Source organism: Podarcis cretensis, assembly GCF_951804945.1.
Source record: "Podarcis cretensis genome assembly, chromosome: 12".
Classification (NCBI taxonomy): domain Eukaryota; kingdom Metazoa; phylum Chordata; class Lepidosauria; order Squamata; family Lacertidae; genus Podarcis; species Podarcis cretensis.
Window position 1 is genome coordinate 15,330,535 of NC_137181.1, and position 17,185 is coordinate 15,347,719.

Below are 17,185 nucleotides of genomic sequence, written 5' to 3' on the forward strand. Positions count from 1 at the left end.
ACATTCTCTCTCTCTCTCTGGGAGCTGTTCCATTTACGGCCGCTGATGCAGGAAGGTTGTCCTCCGTGCGGCTTCCGTAGGAAAGGGTGGTTTGAAAGGGCCGGCCTTGGGCCCGCGCAAATAAATAAGTTCTGTCACACATTTTCCTTGGTTTTTTTAAATAATTATTTAAAAAGAGCGATGAGCAACAGCAGCTCTCCCTTTCTAGGACTCTACCGTAGCCCCTTTAGTAACGACTAGAAAAAGAAAAGGGGCCTAGTTAGTCCTAGTTTGGAAGCAGATTGCTCCCCCCCCCCAGCATAACTATGAGCAGGAAAGACTAGGCCCAATTTCTAGAGAAGGCGGTGATTTGCTGCTCTCTCCGATTTTAAATGGTTTATGCTGTCATACTGCACTGCAGTGTAAGGAGCCTGTTGCTGGACACCCCTCAGCCCCAGAGAACATAGTCAGGGGCAGTGAGAGTTGTAGACTGGCCATGTCCTGAGAGAAAGCCTTCTAAAACCTTAATCCAAGTTAGTATCTTGCCTTTAGGTTTGGATTGATTTTTATGTCTGTGCTGGTGTTGTTGTTTTTCACTGCGTTGATATTTTATAATAGTTTTCATGTAGGGTTTCTACTGTTTTTTAAATTCATGGGAAATGATTCATAAACTAATTAAATAATAAACTTTTAAAATAGATTGTACTCAGTGGAACTTGCTTCTTGGTATACAGAAGTGTTTTAGCTTGCCAACCTTATCTGTCCCATCCCCCAGCATTATCATCATCTGCTACCTGAAGATTAGCTTTTTGAGAGATCAACAAGATTTGTTATTGTTGCAATATACAGTGATTGACCAAACTGCGGGAGGCAGTGGAAGACAGGAGTGCCTGGCATGCTCTTGTCCATGGGGGTCACGAAGAGTCGGACACGACTAAACAACTAAACAACAACACAGTTATTGACTTGCAAGCACTGAGCTTAAATTCCCATTGAGAAGGGTTCAACAGGCTCCCAGGAGCCTTTGCCTCTTCCTCCCTTTCCCTTCTCTCTCTGCCTTCCCGGAAGGAGGGAGTCATGCAGATGGCTCCCTGCTGAAGGAAAACCATGTCAGCAAAATTAGAGATGTTTACAGCTTGCAGACTGCATGATTATTCTGTAAGGAAATCAAGTTCTTTTGTTTTCTTAAGTTGTTTGGAACCTTTCCTTCTTTATTCTACTATCAACAATTGTTTGCTGTAACTCCTGAAACTCTGTGAGTACAATCTTCACTTACGTGCAAAGCTAAGTGTCTCTGATTTATTCTAGCCTAAGTTTTGTTTTGGGGAAGGTGGTTATGGGTAGATGTAAGTCTAATCAAGTTTTAATGTGCTTTGAGCAATCGTCATTGTGCCAACTCTGCTATGAGATAGTAAGAATCTCTCTTCCAAGTGTCTCGTACCATTTTCACACTTACAATTTTTAAAAAATTTATACTGAGGTATTATAATTTTCCAAGATAAATTTAGTGTTTTCTAATTAATACAGGTGTATGTCCTTAAAATTGCAATGCTACAGATTAGATTAAATTATCTCTCTGGAAATTGTTACAAATTAAACTGTGTACTATTGGCACCGTTTGCCCTAAAATGTGATGGAACTAAGAATATTAGGTTGAAAGGTTCCAAAGCAATATGAGATGCTATACAACCTACTAAAGAATAACTTGTTTATGGTATGGCCATATGAATAAAGAGGCTGTTTTTAAATTTTATTTTTTTGTCTGTCTTCCATAATTGTAGTTAAATTCCAAAGTAATAATAGAAAAGCCAAACTCAATGAAATAGTAGGTTCCTCTGCTGCTGCCACCACCCTGCAAAATAAGCAGACTAGTTCAGCCATACAAGAAATGTTAAAGAATAAGTTATCCCTACAAATGTTATACTAGCCCTAACCTGAAGTAAAAGGGGAAAAGTCAAGTTTTGGTTAAATGTTTCTCCTTTACTCACTTGGAAGAGAAAATTACTAACCCACTAACCAAGAAGATGCTAAGATTAAGTTTGCTAGCGTTGCCTAATTAGTCACAATATAAGACAGAAGGCTTTTATTCATTTACTCTTGAGAAACCTTTGTACACAAAGGTCAAGATGCTGTTAGTAATGACCCTTTTATGAGGAAAGCCTTCACGACCTTCTTTCCTTTTTTGCCCTGTCATTGAAGCAGTGGCGCCTGGAGGAAACAGGGAGTTGGCAACAGCTATTAAAGTCTATTCTGAGAAAAACAGCTTGGATGGAGTTACAGTTTATGTTAACAAGCATGTGTAATTTATTTCTATATTTGTGTAGCATTTCCCTTAAGCGTTCAAAGTTTTTCACCGTGAGCAACCCTCCCAACAATCTTGTAAATTAGGCTACTGTGCTATCGCCATGTTATCTGCGGGAAAGATGGGGAAGAGAAATGAAGACCACCCAGCATTTCCATGGCATTTGCTACAAACTGGAGACATCTTGTTTGCAGCTTACATTCTTGACAAATGTTTCAGCTATTCACTTTGGACAGCATTCAGAGAACAGTGCAACCAGTTCTGCACGCCAATGGAGCATTGGTTTATATTCCTAAAGCAGCGCCTTCCTGTGCCCCATGCCAAATCATGACTGAAAATAGGGAGATTTTTAATATCAGTTTTTGATATGGCCTGAGTGGGTAGAGTCTACTGATGTGGGGGTGGGGTCCAAAATCTTCCTGGGCACACTCAACTCCTTGAGTATGGCAGCTAGTATGACAAAAACAGAAACTGCCAAGAAAAGTGCTTAGACTATTAAAGTGCCTATCTTTATGACAGTCAAGATGTATGTGCCTTAGAAGGGTGCAGTGCACCTCTACGTACTCTGCACTCAGGCAGTGTTTCTGGAGAGAGATTTAACCCATACTGAATGGTCCCCAGCAGCAAGGCATTACTCTGTAAGAGTTAAAAGCAGAAAACACTTGCACAGGATGCCTTTGTGGGTGTTATAGAGGCCTTAGCTCAGTGGTAGAGCATCTGTCTTGCAAGCAGAAGGCCCCAGCATCTTGAGGTAGGGTTGGGAGAGACTCCTGCCTGAACATCTGGAGAGCTGCTGCCAAGTCAGTGTAGACATTCCAGAAGAATATACAGTTTCCTATTTTAGCTTTATATCAAATATCCTCCAGTGACTCACTCAGAAGTGCTGACGTTTATAACTGCAAATGTGTACTAGGAAGGAAGGCCCATTCAAGTGCAGAGATAATGGAAGCTGTCCCTCCCCACTTTGCTTTTTCCTGTAGTGTGTAGATTGTGTCAACATGGAGCAGTGGCACACTTCAAACTAGAAATGTTGACATGATTTGAGGAAATAGAGCCAGCAATGGTACTCCTTTATTTATTTATTTACTTATTTATTTGAAATTTTTACCCTCCTTTTCTCTGTGGGATCATCGAAGTGGCTTACAAACAACTGTAAAACAATATAAAACATACATAAAAGGACAAATTAATATGAACAACAACAACAACAACAAAACGAAACAATGCGTAAAGAAAACTGTATCACAAGCAGCAGATCAAATCATGAACAAGTCAACAGCAAAATAGCTGTTGGAAATGTTGACTCTTAACTGCCTCGTGAAAAACAACCAACAATGGAGCAAGGCGGATTTCCCCTGGGAAGGAACTTCCATAAGATTAGTGTCTCTCCAGAAAAGGCCCTGTGTTTCATACATAACCCACCAAACAAAACAGTAGTGGTGCAGATAAGACAGCAGGGCCTAGACATTAATCTCAGATCTCAAATGTTTTTGTATGGCATCCCACTCCCAGGCCATTCATGACTTTAAAGGTTGAAAAATGGGCCTTTGAATTCAGCCCAGGGATAAAAGGGTAGTTTGTGAAGACGACATAATAGGAGAGTAGTGTGAATCATACCATATGATCTGATCTGCAGGCTTAAGTGGACATGATCTGAAGCAAAATAAATTTATAGACTGTCTCCAAAGGCAGACATAAGAAGAGCACTTTCCAGCTAATTTGGATGATGATGATGATGGATGATGATATATTTATATCCCACCCATCTGGCTGGGTGTCCCCACCCACTCTGGGTGGCTTACAGCACATAAAAAATTGTAAAACATTAGACATCAAAAATTTTCCAATACAGGGTTGCCTTCAGAGGCCTTCTAAAAGTCTGATAGTTGTTTATTTCCTTGACATCTGATGGGAGGGCATTCCACAGGGCGGGCTCCACTACCTTGAACGCCCTCTGCCTGGTTCCCTGTAACCTCAGCTGGGGGTGGAGACACTCCTTCAGGTATACTGGAGGATATAATGCAGGATTGACCAAAGCCTGATCTTTTCTCTTTAGGCAAGTCCAAATCTACAAAATATATCCGTGGATAAAAGAAGACCCACCCTAAATATCCCTAAACATCTGAAACTCCCTATGACCAGGACCTGTATCTTGTCTGGATATGGCATATCCTGAGTGCCCAATTAATGTAGGGAATTCCTTGCAATACAATATGGTGACTGCCTCTAGCAGAGCTGATGGGTGTTGTAGTTTTTACTTTTAATGGTTATTGCTGTTTTTACATAGGAATCTGCCATGTACTGAATCAGAGCATTGGCCCATCTGGCTCAGTACTGTCCATATTAAATGGCAAGTGTGTCTCCAGGATTTCAGAAATCAGTCTCCTCTAGCTCTGCCTGGAAAAGACAGTGAATAGAAAATAACTCGAAACCAAAAGCAACAAAGTTTGAGAATAAGAGCAGGATAGGAGAACCAGCTCTATCAATAGTCTCCAAAATTCCTGGTTATGCAAAGTAGCTGTATTTTAGCTCTTCTCAGAAATGGGGCTTCTTTGATAATTCAAGCTATTCCACCCTAATGTTTTAGACTAGCTGTAAAGTGGTTTGTCTTCCTGCCTGCTGTTCTCTATAGGTTCAGCTGCCTCTTGAGATAGATTGGCTAATTAAACAAAGGCCTGGGAGAAGAGGAATGATTTTGTCTGGTGCCTAAAGTTATGTAGCAAAGGCGCCAAGCGGCCTCTTTGAGGACAGCATTCCACTAGCATGGAGCCACTGCAGAAAAGGCCCATTTCTCAGGTTACCACCCTCCAGACCTCTCATGGAGGAGGCACACAAAGAATTACCTCAGGTGAAGATTGCAGGGTCTAAGTCAGCTCATGTTCAGTTATTTAGTTGTTTGTTGGTACCTATTTATAGAAGTGTTTCTATACCGCCATATCATAAAATTTCAGGGTGGTGAACAAAGTTAAAACAAAAACTGCTAAAAACCCATGGTCCTCCAGATGTTGTTAGACTTCAACGCCCGCCTGCCCCATTCCAGGGATCATGGGAGTTGGAGTACAGCAACATTTGGAGGGCTACAAACTCCCCACCCCTGCCATCGTGTCTCACGCATAGAACTGCAGTCTCTGACCGCAGCCCTAGACGAACTGCCAAGTGTGTAAGTGCCACTGAACACAGAGAGATTGACATTCAAGTAAAAATGCATAGGTAGGTGCTATGTAAGGTAACTGATTCAAATCTGTGCTGGATTGTGACCTTTGCCTCTCATTCTACATTAAATACTAACATCTTTAAATAGCTATAAATGTTTGCAGTTTTAATCTTCTGCTCTCAGTAATAAACACACATTTCCCAGCTTACATCCTGACTGTATTTTCTTATGCTTCTGTGTATATTTTCTCCAAGCTGTCTCCATCCATTTTAAAATGTGACACTCAAAAATGGACAAATATTAGTGGTCTGACTTACTCTTTGTATATTTAAACATGCTTGTTTCCCAGTCATGCATAAAGTAGGATCAGGAGGTCTGATTTTTGAAGCAAAAAGACTGTGCAGTTGGGGTATTAAATCCTTCCCTGCCCGTGATCCTTCCCTTCCAGTCTTTTCCCCCCATAAGATTTTCTCTCCTGCTAGTATCCAGTACCAGAAGTGAGCTTGGCTTATTTATTTTTAGCATTTAGATATGATGGGCTATTAGCAATGTCCTCTGGGCAGTTCATAAATTTAGAAACAATAAAATATAGCTACAGTCCCAAACTAAAACAACACATATGAAAACAAACCAGCACAGAAATCAGTAGAAAACCCTTCTGGGTGAGAGGTCTAGTTTCCTTCTGATCATCTGCCGCCTCCTCCTTTTCCTCCCTTCTAAATCGCAGGGCCTGCTCTTGCTCATTAGCTGTAGGGAAGTCAGATAATTATTCCTCACTGCCTGCCAGCCAGCTTCCAGCTTTTATTAATTTGAGTGTTCTACCCAGCCCTTGTTCAGGTCCTGGCACTTCATGCCAGGCATAGTTAGTTGCCCTGGTCTAGCAGAGGACATCCATGTGCCCAAATGCATCTGCTACATGTGGATTTAGATGCCTCCACATCTGAGCACCACTGAACTGGCTACACACAACTTTTGATCCAGGCATCCCTGGTTGGGACAGTAAATTGTATGTGGCTAGCTATCAGTGTCTTCCTAAGTAATATCTGCCTTGTACTATATGTGGAGTAACGATGCTTTGATTCATTCTTCTGAAGAAAAAAGTCTCCCAGACCATAATCCCATCTCACAGACATTGCTGTTACATTTTTTAAATATTCAAACAAATACTAGCTCAGTTTCAGAGGTTGGGTCCCACCTAGGGAAGCATAACTTTTCTTCCAGTTGCGTTATGTAACATGACTTTAGCAGTACATTTTTTCCCTTGAGGTTTAGTAAATAAATTTGAGCACAGGACCAAGCTTGCATGTGAGGATAGGTATAGGGAAGAAATTCAGTTCAGTTTGCATATAAAGTTGACCTTTCCAAAACACTATACAAACAAAAACATAGCCATTGTTGGAAATTCTCACTTCTCCGAATTTAGAATTCAGTTTCCCAGCGAATTAATGTGTACAAAAGTGTATCTACTATGGTAAAAATATCCATAAAAATGCATATATGTTTGTGAAAATAGCTTACAAAAAGGCACTGTGTTGAGAACATTGCATACAAACAAAGCACTTTGCACAAAAATGCAGGGTTTTTTCTAAGATCACAAACTTATGAGGAATTGTGGAGAACTGAATTTAAGACTGGAAAAATTGGAAACCAAAATTGACAGATTTACCTGTCCCTCTGCAACAGTCCCTTTTTATTTCTGGTTCCACAGTAATAAGAAATGGGTTATCACAACTGTTTGCTATGAGCAATTTCTGTTTCACTCAACCAGAGATGTTGCTAGGTACTTTAACAGCTCAGGGCACAGCCCATTTGCATAAAACTTACATCTCTTGCTTTATATGCATAGATACAAATTTAGGCCTCTGAGCAAATTAAGATGGTCCAGAATATCTGGGGCCCAGTTCAAAAGACCCATGCCTCAGGCTTCCTGGGCTTCCTGGGCCACCCCCAATCATCACTCCTGCACATTATTCAACCCACATGTGAAAGGTGAAAGGAGAGACCAAAACAGGATCCATGATAAACAAGGAGAAAGCAACTAGCATGGTCTGGTGATGGTATGCATTGATCCTGAGAAAGCAACTAGCATGGCCTGGTGATGGTACGCATTGATCCTGAGTCTTCCATATCCTTGGCTAGCCATTTAGTCATTTTTCTCTACAGATTAGTGACAAAATATTGCCGTTCAATAATCTTGTGCATTAAAAATAAATATTAACCTGTAAACAGTCACAGTTTGACTCTGGGGGCCTTTCTGTTCCACCTATTAAGGTCCTCAGATGAGTTGAGGTCCATGTATTACTTGCATGTCCTTGTGTATATATTGCGGATATTGCCATTTCAATCAGTGGGGGAGATGGGAAGCAGAGCTAAAAGCCCAGCTCCATCAGGCAACTCCAACCCCAGAACTATGCAAGCTGGTCATTGTATGTAAGTCACTCTGGGAGCCTTTGGGGCGCTAAAGAGTGTGAGGTACAATGATTCTAAATGAATGAATGAATGAATGGTGTCTCCAGGCAACTTATTTTACTGGGCATCTTGATTTGTTTGCAAGGAGATTACATGACATTGACTATTGATGATGTTGCATCAAGCAATCGTTATCCTACACTTCCCAGTGAATTTTCCTGTCATTTTCCATATTGCAAAAGTCTAAAAAATAAATTTCTTTGGAGGGTGGGTGGGAGAAGACCACTTATCAACCTTAATAGTGCAGCCTCCATTTTCCAGTATCTGATTGAATCTCACTCGAAAATAGCAACAGCGTGGAAGCACCCAAAGGCTACCCTGTGGTAGAGGGCGATTGTGACTCATGAGCTGCTAAGTTCTTCAAGAGACTGCCTTTAGGTTGAAGCAGGATCTAAGCTTTCATTAAACCAGAGAGTGAGAGATTCCAGCCTTCGTGGCTCTAGAGCAAAGCAGGTAAAATCTGGACATTGTGTGTACCTTATCAGCTTACTTTGCTAAGAGAATCTGATGAGCTCCGTAGGAGTTCAATTCCATTTAACATAATTCTGATCCTGCCTTATTAGTCCTGGTGTGTCTGAAGTGAGCAGGAGCTGCATGGATTGTGTTTTTATGTTGGACAGGCAGTACCATTATGCTACTTTTCCCCCTGCCCCCATCTTTTCCCACCTCTGATAAACAAAGAAAAATAAGGGTTTGTTCTGCTTCATTGGAGCAAAAGCACAGTAGAATAGAGGACCATTCAGCAGCATCAATAGTGCTTGTCCTGTGACTTCTACTTAAAAAAAGATGTCCATGGGGAGAGCTGGATTGCACGGTAGTGCAGTGTGGAATTTGTACTGTAGTGATAGACGTGGATGAATGACTGGAATGCCAGTAGCCCATAATGTATAAAAATCATGGAGTGTTCTTATTTGCAAACCTGTTCTTCAGTTTATTTCAGCCTGCATATGTGCAAATGTTAGCGTACGTAAGCCCTGCGTAGGATACCTCTCATCTACCTTTGTCATCCTGTTCTGAACTTCTCTCCTTAAATTTATATTTTTCTCCCATTGCTGCAGCTATGTCATGGCATCCCCTTATGGTCTTGAGGAAGCTCCTGGCCATGACCCATGTAAAGTTTGATTGCCATACTGGCTAACTCTGAGAAAGTTTCCAAAATGCCATTCCCCTTCCTTGACATTTTAAACATTTAATGAGTTTTCGTTGTTAATTTTAACTTCAAACAATTACAGAGAGCACTTCCTAATCTCGTTTGGGATTATAATATTGCAATACATGAAAGAGCTCTTTCTTGATTAAGGAAATAATTTTCTAAGGGAATAGATTGTCACTCGGCCTGGTGTTTGACCATGTTTCCATGGAGCCAGGCTGTATGCAACTCCTGTTGTCAGATGAATGAACCGTGGCAGCTGGGAGGAAAATGTATGGAGTGTTGAGCAGAACTGGATGCCTATTCCAGCTGAGCCACATTCATCTTGAGCTACTCACCAAGTATTAGGCAACAGATAACAGATATGGGGTGGAGATTGATTTCTGCAGGACCTAGGAGAGTTCCCAAAAAGGAAAAGCATCATTTCAAATGTTGACCTAAGTCATGGGGTCAGCAGTGTGGCCCCTGTGGGTGCCAGTGTGCTGTTGGTACTTCCTATGGCCCCAGTGAAGGTTGGTAGTAAATATCCTCTCAAAAATCTATAATGCACGAGGGACTGTTTGCTTTTCCTGCTCAGTAGTGGTTCAGCCCCTCCTACATTTACCCCCCCCTTCTCCACTTAAATGCCCACATTTCACTGGATCCCACCCTCACATCTGTTCTGAACAGAGAAGAGATGTAAGAGGAGTTGAAGCCAAACCTGCCCCACAGGACTCAAGAATGCTGGTGCCAAAAGGTCCCTATCCAAGCCAAACAGTAACGGCATAACATACATCTACAAATCCAGAGTCGTCATGAGACTCAGGATTAAGAAACCCCTGAAACCCATTGACTGCCAGTAGCTTTAGGCTAGGAGGCCAGCTTGTATCAGGTCCTCCCTCTTGAGCCCTCCAGTTGTTCAGAACAACATTGGTCTCTGGCTCCTTGTACCTGATTCTTGTCCCCACCCACCTTTCTTGCAATGTTGTACCTTGCCTGAACACCTTGCAGTACTGATCTTAGACTGTTGCCTGACTTGGACTCTGCATCATGTTTTGGACCTAGACTGAGTCTCCATGCTTGACCTTGGTTTGTTGGGACTCTGCTGCACCCTTGCCCTCATTGGTGAGTGTTTTGCTAAGAGGCTTGTTTCACCTGGGACAGGAACCCAAGATACCCACGAGAGCATGACACACATCCATGGAGTCATCAGCATGATGTGTACCTCTGGTTGAGTAGCCTGCTCTAGGGAATGGGAGCAGAAGACCACTTAACAAAGCTCTGCGTTTCTCATCTGACAGGGCTGTTAGATGTTGCCTGTGCCAACTGAGAACAAGTGACTTCTGCAGCTCCTAAAGGGGGGTTATTATTACATTTTTAATGAAGATACTAATTTCCATAATGTGATGGCATATAAAAGGTCATCGTCAATCTGTCACAAGAATAATGAGCTAATTGCTTGAAATGACAACCTTGTCCCACTTTAAAAGTATGTTTGTGTGCTGAAAACCTACGTTTTAAAATTATTGTGCTTTAAACTCTGAATCGCTCATAAGTTATTTTTAAAAGCGAGTGAAGGCTTTGCTAGCACTTGGCATGCTCGAGTGTCTTTGTGTGTCAGCAAAAGTTGTGGAATGTCAGCGGCTAAGTTGGGAGCTGTTCCGCCTTACTTTATGGGTTTCCTTCCTTTAGCTGTGATGCAAAGCACAATTAGTTGAAAGTAGGTCTCACAGAAACCAATGGATCATAGCAGGGCAGGGTTTTAGGGATGTGCAGCCAATGAACTCTTAGATCAGAAATGGTTGGTGTGGTACCCTTCAGATGTTGGACTTCAGCTTCCATTATCCCCGACCAGTGCCTAGGTTGCCTGTGTCTGATAGGAGCTGGAATCTAACAATGCCTGGGTGGCAACACATTGGCTACCCTTGCTCTAGATCAGTGATGGCCAAATTTGGCCCTCCAGCTGTTTTGGGACTACAACTCCCATCATCCCTAGCTAACAGGATCAGTGGTCAGGGATGATGGGAATTGTAAGCCCAAAACAGCAGGAGGGCCAAGCTTTGGCCATCACTGCTCTAGATGGACAGAGAGGAGATGGAAGACATTTAAGAAATATTCCTTAAATATTTTTATTTATTAAATTACAAGATGCAACAAAACACTGTCAGGAAGGATATAGCACTTTACAAAGAGATCCAATATAGTGTATAAAGGGGGAACCTTAGGCATGGGAGACCAAATACCTAAGAAGATAAGAAGAGCCTGCTGGATGAGACCAAAGGCTCACCTAGTCCAGCATCCTGTTCTCACAGTGGCCAAACTCGATGCCTGTGGGATTCAAACACAAGGATTCAAACACAAGAGCACTCTCCTGTGGTTTCCAACAACAACAGGTAATACAGCCGGCCAAACCTTTCTGTCTGCCTCTAGGGACTCTCCCGAGGCCATGCCTCTCACTGGACTTGCTTTTCACTATCCTTTAGTTTAGAGGACAACTGTCAAATCATTGCCGAAACAGCACGGAGACAGGGGACACTAAACGAGAGGGAGCCACTCCTTGCATGTGGACAATCCCTTAGGTAATGCTGATGACCAGCCGTTGTGGTCTGGGTGGGACTCTGAAGTGCTCTGACTTAAAAGCCAGATACAGAGTGCTGGATCAGTGTCTACCTTACAGACTAGTGTATCCCCCGACCACCTAGCTGTTTACTGACACACACAACATGCCACATGTTTGGACCTCGACCTGCCTCCAGACCATGCTCCCTGTATTGACCCCTGATAATTCCTGGCTTTGCACCCACCCAAAACAAGAAAGGGTACCTGTCTGCACTTTGAGATCCCAGTCAGAGGCTCCTCTCTGGGGGTTCTCTCGCTTTTTTGGCACCCACGCATGTGTTTTTCCAAGCACCAGGTGACAATCTCTTCATTTTCTCATCTTTTCTCCTACCGTAGACCCAATTCCACCTTAGATCTCCAATCCTCCTTTTTGTGTGTGTGTCCTTTTCTTTTGCAAGGCTTGTCCCCTATCATTTATGACTAACTTCTCTCTGCAACGAGTGCCCTTTCGTCGCACAGGCAAAGTCCCATTTCCAGCTTGCTGCTATCTTTGAAAACAAGCCCGTCTGTTTTCTCAACACTGCTGGCTGGAGCCAGAGACAAATATTGATAGATAGCGGCAGTGTTTAATTTATTTCATTGTTGGAGATTGATTTCCTCCCTTGGCCTCCACCGGTATTGGCTGCCTTCCCAGAAATGTCTCTTAATTTGTTGCCTTTAAGGTGTCGCCGCCAGACTGGGTGGTGGTGGTGGAATATAAAATATATATTTTTTTCTAGACGCATACTGGACATTTGATATAGAATGACGTTCTAACTGCAGCCCATGGTAGAGGAAGGAATAGTGTTGGCTGAGACTGAAGGACAAAATACGAAGATATGCACTCATAGCTAAGACTGAAGGAGGGATACTGATTATTGGGACCCTCTTGGTTTCTCTGCTGCAGGGCAGATGACCATCTTCTGCTTTGACAGCAGAGCTGCCTGGCAGCGTGAAAATGAAATGGAGAGTCATAAAAGCAAGCAGAGCGGAGTGCACCGTCAGCTAGTCTGTAGCATATTAATGCGGACAGTGTGGGGTTGAGCATCTTCGGGGGAATCCAATAATGGCTGTTCCCATCACTTCACAATCCTCAAGAAGGAGGTTGCTGACTTTATCATTTTTTGGTCTTTCGGTTGATCGGCACTGATAGCTCACTGCTAGGCTGCTATCTCACACTCCCAAACGGAAGGGCTACTTGGAGGAGTGTGCAAGGAGACATTCCAGAGCACTGAAGCTCACAGTGGTGTGCCGGGCAAAGCACACCCATCTTAATTGCAGCATGACAGCAATTCAATAGAGTCACACCCTCTTGAGCCAGAGCTGTCAGACTGGACCAGTGGCATGTATTTATAGCATTATCTTAATAGATATATACTCGTGAGTAAACCGTGTTGCTTTGCTTGGGACTATCTGCTTTTGAACTGCCAGACTTGATCCACTCCTAGGCTGATCTAGAGACTGTTTTATGCCCTTTAGATTCAGCAAAGGATCAGCTACTTTTCGGTCAGAAGAAGGGAAAGTGCTTCGCTCAAAAAGCAGGATAAATCCGGGGGAAATGGCCAGGTTAAACATTACCTCTGATGAAGCAGGATCTTACTTACAGAAGTACATGCTGCAACAAGTTTTAGTTTTGAAGGTGCCTGTGCTGTTTTTCTGTTTAAAACAACAACCCAAAGCGACTTTAACCCTTTCCCTTCACATGCAGTCCTGTCTATCAACCAATGACCATAACAATTTTAAATGGTTTCTACTGCTTTTTATGTGTGCAGACTGGTTTGTGATCATTATTTACAACTAATAGTTTGAAGTATGTAAATATTTCACATTTATTTTATAGGTAATGAAAGCTAACGCTGAAGTACTGTATAGTGATTTGTCCTAAGTCTGCAACTGATATTTGTATGCAAATAGGGTGCTACTTACATCTCACAAAAACCTTTGACTGCATACACACCATACATTTAAGGAATATTCCCCCTTCTCAGATTCTGAGAACTGTTGTTTGTTAAGGGTGCTGGGAATTGCAGCTCTATGGTGGGCACACTACAATTCCCAGGTTTCAAGGTGGGGTGCTTTAAATGTTTGGTGGGTGCACAGCCTTTGTCTCCGTTACGCCTATGTTCCACTTCTTGATTTGTTTTGTGCACAAATTTGTATTCCTTATTTAAGGAGAAGTCTTGAGCATTCTTTCTTCCCTAAAAGTGACTGTGTACACAGGAATGTTGAATTTGCAGAGTCCCGAGCACAGCGGAAGGATGAGCAGTACGTGCCACATACTTTACTTTCCTTTACTTTATTTACACTTCAATGCTAAGAGCTTACAATCAAGCATCTTGCCTCTGCGTGAGCAGAGAGGCATCCTCTCTCCTCTGAAGCACGGAGAGAAACACTGTGAAAAACAGGAAACCAGTGTACGTCACATCCAGTCTCCTTTCCCGTGAGAAACTCCAACAGCAACTCTGACTGTGGAATGTAAACATTGTCTCATGACAAGCACTTCGCTGCACAGTGAAGAGAGCAGAAACCAACATCCTCCCCCTTTCTGTGAACATCACTGGGCAGCGTGTTCGTACAATATCAGTACAAACCCAACTTCTGCACATAGGTACAGTGTTGATCCCTTGATACAATCTTGGACAATACATCAGCAGGAATTTCATTACCTGGCATATAGGACACCGTTACGAGTCCCTTCTGAATACGTTCCCTAGCATGTTGCAACTTCAATTGCAAGTGCTTCGTGCTTTGCTTACAACCTTCAGAATTCAGCAAAGCCAAACATGCTTTGTTGTCCTGGTAAACCTGGATTGGACATTTGACAGGAATTCTCATGTCTTTGCACAATTGTAACAACCATTCACAATCTTTAAGTGACTAAGACAGTGCATTCAGTTCAGCTTCACAAGTACTTAAGCTAACTGTTGTTTGCTTTTTGCATGACCAATCAAATAGACCCTGATTGTACATATAGCAAACTCCAGACGTGCTTTTCCTGTCTGTAGTGTCACTTCCAAAACTTGCATCTGCAAATATCTCAAGACCACCAGACTTCTGATTGTTAAATCTCAGTCTGTAATGCATAGTGCCTTTCAAATAGCGCGCTATACGTTTCAGAGCTTTCCAATCCTTAACAGTAGGATTGTTGACTTGTCTGCTTAGCAAATTACAGCTAACAGCAATGTCTGGTCTTGAACATCTGGCAATGAAGTTTAGCTTGCCTAGCACACTTCTGTACAGTGTAGTGTCAGAAAATGCTTCTTCAGTGTCATCTACCTGATAACCTGTTGTCATCGGTGTGTCTACAGGGTTAGCATCCATCAGGTTTAGTTTGCTTAACACATCAGCAATTTTCCGTGACTGGTGTACTAGAATGTTACCATCTTGATCTCTTTCTATTTCCAGAGATAGGTAGTTGTTTACCTCACCAAGATCTTTCATGTCAAAGTGCTCTTTCAGTTGAGCTAGGGCGTTATTGTACATTGTGACATCTTCCCAAAAGAATAAAAGATCATCAACATAAAACAAACAATACAGCTTCTTTTGCCCCTCTTCTTTGACAAATACACATGGATCAGCTTTCCCTTGCTTAAAACCTAGAGAAAACAATACCTCAGTGAGTTTTGTGTGCCAACACTGTGCACTTTGTTTGAGACCATAAAGGGACTTTTTCAGAGCACAAACAAATCCCTGTTTTACCTGTACGCCATCAGGTGGAAGCATATAAAGAGATTCACCTAGAGATCCGTACAGAAAAGCTGTATTCACATCGTGGTGACTAATGTGTAAATTCTCCTCTGCAGCTAGCTTGAGCATAAGCCTAATGCTCTCATACCTCACTGTGGGTGAGTAGGTCTCGTGATAGTCTTCACCTGGTACCTGTGCAAAACCTCTGGCTACCAATCTGGCTTTGTGTCTGACTATCTTGCCATTTTGATCAGTCTTCGCTTTGAAGACCCATTTGCTTCCAAGCAGTTTCATTCCTGGAACTGCTGGAACAAGCTCCCATGTTTTGTTCCTTTCTAAGGAATCAAGCTCAGCCTTCATGGCATTTAACCATGGCTCAGCTTCCTTTGAATCCAAATCCTGGATTTCTTGGAAACTTGAAGGTTCAAATACCTTCTTGGAGCTTTTAACAGCTGTTACTGCTATCTTAGCAAACTCATCAGCAAATCTCTTTGGAGGTTTGCCTTTTGTGGCTCTTTGTGACCTGCGAATTAGCCTTAGGTCTTCAACACTCTCCTCTTCCTTCTTGGGAGAAAAGTGATCTATGGTTCCTCCAATTCTTGATCAGAGCTTTCAGAGGGTCGCATAGAGGCTTTCGCACTCTTGAAATCCTCTGAATCACCCGATTCAGTTTCAGACTCAGAATCAGAACCTCCATCAGTGGGTGTGGGTCGCTGTGGCTGCTTTTGACTATCCTCAGTCTCATCACTGTCATCAGGATAACATTGGAAAATTCCCACATTCTCCCCCCACTTGGCATTGTACTCAACACTTCTTGTGAGCTTAATTGTCTTAGAGTCAGTCATCATTATTCTGTAAGAACCTTTCTGATAACCTAGAAAGATACCATGCAAACCACGCTTGTCTAACTTGGAGTTTTGTGGTTGAGTGAACCCACATGTCAGAACCAAAAATTTTCATGTGTTTGATGTATGGCTTTTTGCCAAACATCTTCTCATAGGGGGTACAACCAATCGCTGAAGATAACCTGCGATTATAACTGTAAGTAAAACACGAGAGAGATTCAGCCCAATAACTCTCTGGAAGATTGGCATCATGCAGCAAGGTTTTTAACCCTTGAAGCAATGTTTGATTTGCCCTCTCGCAAAGTCCATTCTGCCATGGCGAGCGAGGACTAGACAAATCGTGTTGAATTCCTTTCTCAGACAGAAAAGCTTCAAACTGCTGAGAAGTGAATTCCCCCCCGCGATCAGCGAAAAGAATCTTTATCTTCTTACCACGCACATTTTCCAACCAAGCACAGACTTCCTTGAACCTTGGAAAAGCCTCTGATTTCTGCTTGAGATTGTACACATAAATATACCTGGAAAATGCATCAATGAGAACCATGAAGTACCTGTTTCCACCCAAAGAGGGCGCTAGTGGTCCAACCAAATCAGCATGAACAACCTGGTATGGTTCTGTAGCTTGCCTACTAGACACCTTACCTTTCGCAGCCATTTTCACCTTGTTTGCTGCGCATGCCTTGCACTTCATGTGGTACCTGCAGGGTTTAATTGTCATACCTTCAACCAAGGCAGGCATTTTAGATACTGCCTCAAAATGCAAATGACCAAATTTCCTGTGAAAATCATGAATACATTCTGCATGCAAACTTTTGTTAGAACCTGCAATGCAACAAGTTTCATCCTGCACAACATCATCAAAATATAAAACAAACGATCAACATATTCAGCATGCAATACATAATCATTTTTCTTTGTGATGATGCACTTTTTGCTCTTAAAGGAAACGTCAATTTTCCGCTCATTCAGCTGTCCAACGCTGAGCAGATTATGTTTGGCATCTGGTACATAAAGTACATCTT

At 42.4% G+C, this 17,185-nt stretch overlaps 1 long non-coding RNA gene across 3 annotated transcripts in view; it reads left to right on the plus strand.

The window, feature by feature from the left end:
* LOC307199332 overlaps positions 1–17,185 on the plus strand; it is a 23,147-nt gene continuing 5,962 nt past the window's right edge. Inside the window, exon 1 of one of the 3 annotated variants that reach the window (XR_013831884.1) lies at positions 1–512. This is a non-coding gene — a long non-coding RNA (uncharacterized lncRNA). Of the gene's footprint in view, positions 513–1,164; positions 1,235–17,185 lie in introns of those variants that run through there. The other 2 variants (XR_013831885.1, XR_013831886.1) reach the window with 2 other exon arrangements.